We start from the raw sequence: 6,324 nt of genomic DNA on the forward strand, positions 1-6,324 counted from the left end.
AATAAAACCAGGTAAAACAATGAGAATTCTCTGATCTCTCTTCCAGACCCAGTACTTGGTAGTTCAAAGTTCTGCATTTATTTTCCAGAGCCTCCAATGCAAAGAAATATTATGTTGTCTGGCAGCGTCTGGCGGTAGGGATGTTTATATCTGATCTGGATCCTTAGTAAGAGTTAAATTATTATTACTGTTTATTATCTGTACTCTGGTAGCTCCTCAGAGTCTGGTCATGTGCAGTTTATTTGAAGGGGAACTCCTGTGGTTTTCTGTCAAATGTTGCACAGACAAGAACCAGAGAAGTCTGGGCTAGTGCATAAGGCACTGGACTGAGATGTAGTTAATAGCTGGGTTCCCATTCGGGCTCTACCTGTCTCCCTAACCATGGGGAGTCCTTCTGCTGTCTCTGTGCCTCACTTTCCCACCTGTCAAATGGGGATCAGGACTGGTGGGGTACCAGGCCACACCAAAGGTCTCTGATGCAGTGATGTCTGCCAGGATCTGCTGAGAGCCTGAACTGCCCCCTGCAGTGGTGTGGGGAGTTCACCCAGATGCCCCATGATGCTCATTTGAATGGCAGCGTTGTTGACTATTTCATTGCACATAAGAAAGAAGAGGGTGGGTTACAGATCTGCCTGGTCTCCTTTGGTGCCACTAGTGGGGGGTGTTTGGGAGATACAACCACTTCTTGTAGCCCCACCCCATTCATGGAACTGAAAACCAGAAGGGGAGAGCTAGGCCCTGGGGGTATTTGAGCTTCACCAAAGGCAAGTCCTTTGAGCCCAGTGGGCCATACCACCACCACCTGCTCCCCCAGGCAGCCAGCCTCTCTGCCCCAGAATAACAAAGGCCAAGTCTGCTCTGCTGGTGGGTGTGGGACCAACAGCTTCCTCCCTGACACTAATGTATCCTGATCTGTCCTCTGCTGCAGGCTCTCTGCAGACTCAGGCAGACGTCGTTGCATTGATTACTCTCAGGTTGCATTTTGGAACTTTGCTTCGCAATGATGAAGGCCAGAAATGTTTTATTTTAATGAAAGCTGCAATTGCCATCCCCACATCTGGGAGCCGGGGCTCTGGGCACATGCTCCCATTGTGCCCAGGCCTCAATTCAGCCTCACGGGGCGGGGGAGTGTGAATCTGAACCCCACGGAAGGTAACCTGAGCCTGCGCACACATACTGTGAAGTTCTGCGCCATCTGCTGAGAGTGGTGTTTCACTTTGGCCTGTCAAGAGGGCGGAGCTTGGCTTGTGGGTGGAGCTTGGCAGCATACCACTGTTTATCTTTCTGCCCAGTTCTAGCTGGGGTGGGGATCAAACCTCTCCCTTGCCTCATAGGGTGGCTATGAGGATAAACAAATTGAGGACTAAGACACCCCAACCACAGGGGCCATGCGGGCAGTTTTCTTTCCGTTTCCAGGACTAACTAACATTGTCAGTACAGCAAAGAAAAATGGGTGAACATTTGGCTGGAAGTTGATGGTGCTGAGCATCTTGAGAGGACGCTGCCTTCCTGCAAAACAGATGAGCCGAAAAAAGAGTCCCTGCCCCGGATCACCGTGTGGTAGGATTTGACATGGATCCGTCCCCCACACGAACTCTGCTGAGGCTGCCCTGATTTATGCTATCTTGGATCTGCTCTGTCTGTTCTTTCTGCAGCCTGCTCCAGCCCCTTTGCCATGCTGCAGCTGTTCTGAGCCCTCCCTGTTGCTTACCTCCCCTGTGCTGCCCCTGGCATCCATGCCCTGAGGCTCAGCTGACTGGTGCCGTTGCTCCCTGGCGGTCAGCATGGCACATGCCTGGTGTCAGTCCCTTGCATGTCATCAGAGGCTGGGAGTCGAATGGGCTTTTGCTCAGGCTGAGACCCTTACCGGACCCAGCCAGCAGCCCAGTAGCGAGTGCTGCAGGGGCTCAGGGCTGTGCTAGGGGAAGAACGCATCGGGGTGGTTCCCCCTGGCCCCGTCCCAAGCCGTGCTGCGCAGCGGATGTGCAGTGGGGCTGGGATGAATATGCAGCTACTGCTCATACATAAATGAACCCCCTGTAAGTGCCATTGGCTGGAGAGCTCTGGAGCCCAAGACCCTCCTGTGTCCTCAGCATTGTGGGGCTGGACCATGGGTGCTGGACTGTCAGCCCTGCAGAGCGAAGGCCGTATCCCAGCTCCCGGATACTATGGGAGCAGCAGGACAACTGCCCAGGCCATGTGCCAGCCCAGGACCTGGCAGACTCCCCACCCCACGGTGCATGCTGCCCTCACTGCAGGGCCCATTTGCTCCTTGCCCTCTGCCGAGCCTGCCAGCGGGGGGGCCGAGTACCCCTTGGGCAGGGGGTTTGGGATGTGGTGTGGGCGCTGTTCCCTAGGAACCAGTCAGCCTCCTGGCTCCCCGGGCCATGGAGAAGCAGTCAGCTGCAAACGGTGCTTTGCTCTGAGGCGTAGGGTGAACGTGGGAAAGGTGCTGCGTCTCTCTGGGGCTCTGCTCTCGGTGTTGTCACTGGGGCTTTACACAAATCGTTGGCAGGGTCCCGTCCAGCCAGAGGCATTGGCAGGAGCTAGGGCGAGCCCACGGGCATCTCTCGGCTGTCGCTGTGCCAGGCGAGCTTCAGCCAGAGTACTGGGGTTGGCCACCATGCAGGGCTTGTCCCGGGGACCTACAGAGCTAAAAGCCTGGGAGCGGCTGCGGACAAAGAGAGGGCTCTGGCACTGGGGGGCCGTGATCCCTGTGCGTCGGCACAGAGTGAGGTTTGCAGCCCACTCTCCCCAGCGGGTCACACACCATCAAGGGAGACCAAAACAAACCGGCAGCAGGAAGAAATGTGCCTGTAAGCAGGGTGTGGACGGTGGCCTCTTTGTGGCGGGTGCGTCAGACCTCGGAGCCAGCTATCAGGGCTGGGTAGAGACTCCTCGCCCCTGCATCCTCCTCTGGAATGGGAAGCAGCCCCGCACTTCCCCCAACCCTCTGCCTGAGGGTTGCAGTGGAGCAGATGTGTCCACACATCCAGCGCATGAGACTGCCGCGCTTCTGTGCCCTGCTGGTGCTCTCTGTCTGAGATACGTACAAACACCAGCTAGCTAGGCAGCAGTTCCATGCTTTTTGGGCATGTGACTCCAGTGACCCAAAGGTCATTACCCTGTGTCCACGCTCCCAGCTCCTGAAGGGGGCCATTCCGGTGCAGGTGGGTGCACTTTCCCAAGGGCTGGCCCTCCAACGCCTGATCAGCATTGGGTAAGCAAAAGGGAAGTCCCAGGCTTTGGAGGGCCAGCCCTTGGGAAAGATCACTCACCCACCCACCCTTTCCCTCCCCCAGCCTGCCTCTGCCCTCCGCTCCCACTCTGACCTATGGGAAAGAGTGATAAGACAAGGACACAGTGAACCCCTGGGGCCGTCTCTCCCCTGGAAGTGGTGTCGTGCTGTCCCCGTGGTTTCCGCTCTCTGATCACTGCCGTGCTGTATGATGCGTGAATAAGCTTGGAGCAAGGACTCTGTCTCCTTACCTGTCTCTAAAGTGTCACACACAACCGTGGTGCTATATGAATCCTAGCGATGCCATCTGGCCGGGGGCAGTGCTGCCCATGTGCATTAGGTACCTTACAGCGTGCATGGCAGTGACCTAGCACCAACTGCTGCGAACATTGGCCTGTGTTTGCATGCATAACATTGCTCTGCTCCATGCAGCATCCTGTGCACACCAGCTGGGTTCTTCCTGGACGTCTGCTGGCTCTGACTCCCTGCTGCGTGGATGCATGGGGTGGCTTCTTGCTGTCAGGAAGCTACACCACAGGCCCAGGAGACCAGGGCTTGCTCACACCTGCATAAAGAGGAACCATCAACACAGCTGTTCCTCCAGCTCCTGCCACTTGCCACAAGGGGACAACCCGGACCATTGCTGATGGCTGCCAGAGCAGGAGCAAAATGAAATGAACTGATGAGCGCTGGGACCTGCAGGGCCGTCCCAGCTCTGCCGGGCTGCGCATCTCCCAGGCCGCACTGATGGAGCCAGTCTATCAGACCCTGAAATAGCAGTCTGGTACAGCCCCCCCCCCCCCCCCCCCCCCACTAACACACACTGTAGGACCGGAGCTCAGTGAGTGCTGTACCTGTATCACAGACAGATAATCAGTGGCCAGTTAATCCCCATATAATTACAGTTAAACCCATTTGTCCATCTGAGCCCGTAATTCCACTGGTGATAGGCAGGCTCCTCCGGCCACTCTCCCATGCTGCTCTTGGATGTTTCCCACGATTGCGGGCTGAGATCAGCCACACCTGAGCACTGCATGACTAGCTGTGGGCCACAGCAGTGCCTGGGCTGCTGCTCACAACCCTCCCATCTCAGCTGTGCCCCACACGTCCATGGGCCCCGATTCCTTTCCATTCATGAGCTCATGGCGTCCAGCTTCACCTTCCCGGGCAGTGGCCACACACGCTCTGGAAAGGGGGAGAGGGGAAAGAGACCATCAGAACACCAGCGAGAAGCTGGAGATCCGACTGGGAAACTGCTGCTGGCTTCGTTTTTTGTGCATGGAAAAGGAGGGCTGGTCGAGGGGCAGAGGAGTGGAGGAGAGCTAGCCCCGGCTCTGCCATAGACCCCTGGGTGAGTCACGTAGGCGCGGATCCCCAAAGGTCTTGGGCATCTATCTCTAACTGAAATCAATGGGACCGTGGTGCCGAAATCCTGCTCTGTGCCTTGGCTGCCCGTCCGACCAGGGAGAGAATAGCCCTGCCCTCCCTCACATTCCTTAGTGCCTGTGAGGGGCTCAGACTCCAGATGAGGGGAGCCACGGAAGGACCTCACTGGGTGGCAATTCTCCGCGGCTCTCAGGCATCGGGGAGATTAGGAACAAGGCAATCCTAGTAAGGAACAGGAGAGGGGATTGAAGGCTCTGCTTGGTTTCCATTAAAGGGGCTGGCTGGCCACGCCACCCACACAACGGAGGCAGCATGGCCAGGAGCAAATCTCCCCATGTGCCATAGCCTCCTGTGTCTCACTCCTGGTTCGGAGGCATCGCCTCCAGGGAGGGGCCCCTGGGACCCCGGCCAATTTGGGGGGCCCCAGGTGTGGGGGGCCCAAATGTTCTTTGTGCCCAGTGCCCCAGTAAATCTTAATCCGCCTCTGCCTCTAGGGACAAGCGGGAGATTCAGGCTCCATGACCCAGTCGGCCCTTGGCCTCTGCTGAGACTGCTATGTACTGGAGCTATTCATGCGCTAGGGACGGGGCAGAGATCCCCGGCCCATCGCACCCACCAGACTGCAGCAGCTTGCCCCAGGCCCGAGCCAGCAGCTCCACCGCCCACCCCCATCTCTGGGGATGGCTCGGGGACAGACGCCCTCTCGGCTGGTCTCCGTTGGTGTCTCCTGACTCAGGTGGTTTGGTTTGGGGGCTCACTGGACTCCATGAACCCAAGACACCAGAACCAGAGCTTTCCCCACAGGGCAGGGCTCTGCTGACTGCACTGGAGGGGGCTGAGCAGTGTCATGGCTGCAGCCATTCCCCTGCATTTCTAGGGCAATCTGCTCGCTTTGAAGGGCAGCGTGTATGTTCCACTGCTCCCCATCCAGCTCTGCCCCTCCCTGGCTGAGGAGCGACATGCTGGCCCTGCCTGCTTGCTGTGGTCAGTGCAAACACACACAGCTTTGCAGTGTCCTGGGCACGGGAGCACAGAGAGGAGGCTGGGAAACAGAGCCAGACTTCAGGGAGGAGGACGCAAACACCCCCTCCCAAGCCACTGGTAGGCTGCGGGTTGCTGGAGCCATGGGGACAGGACAGGGCCCAAGGATGCACTTTGGGCTCTCCCTTGACTCCAGTGAGTTTTAGATCAGGCCCTTAATTTGTATAAACCATGGCGGGTTGCAGCTGCCCCCTCGCTAATGGGTGGCAGGAGAGTCTGGTTGTTAGAGCCAAGGACAGGGCTCAGGAGACCTGGGTTCTTTCCTGCAACTTTGGCACTGGTTCTGTGGGGGACCTGTGCAAGTCAGTTACCTGCTGTGTGCCTCAGTTTCCCCATTTCTACAATGGGGGTGATAGGGAGGATTGATTAGTGTTTGTTACATGCTCTGGAAATAGGCGTAGAAGGGTTGAGTGCACTGCTCAGTGTCGGTAATTGCTGATTTCTTCCTTCGCCCCCAGGCCATGATTCTCTTGTTTATATGGCGGTAGAGTCTAGGCACTGTCTGTTGGGCTAGGTGCTACAGACGCACACAGTAAGAGACAATTCTCTGCTCCAACGAGCTTAATGGAGTTAGGTGCTCGCCTCCCATGGCGAGCCAGGGCCTCAGGCCCATGGGCTCATTTGAAAACCCGGAAATCTAACAAGGGGTTAGTAGTTCG

Source organism: Caretta caretta, chromosome 14, assembly GCF_965140235.1.
Source record: "Caretta caretta isolate rCarCar2 chromosome 14, rCarCar1.hap1, whole genome shotgun sequence".
NCBI classification, from domain to species: Eukaryota; Metazoa; Chordata; order Testudines; family Cheloniidae; genus Caretta; species Caretta caretta.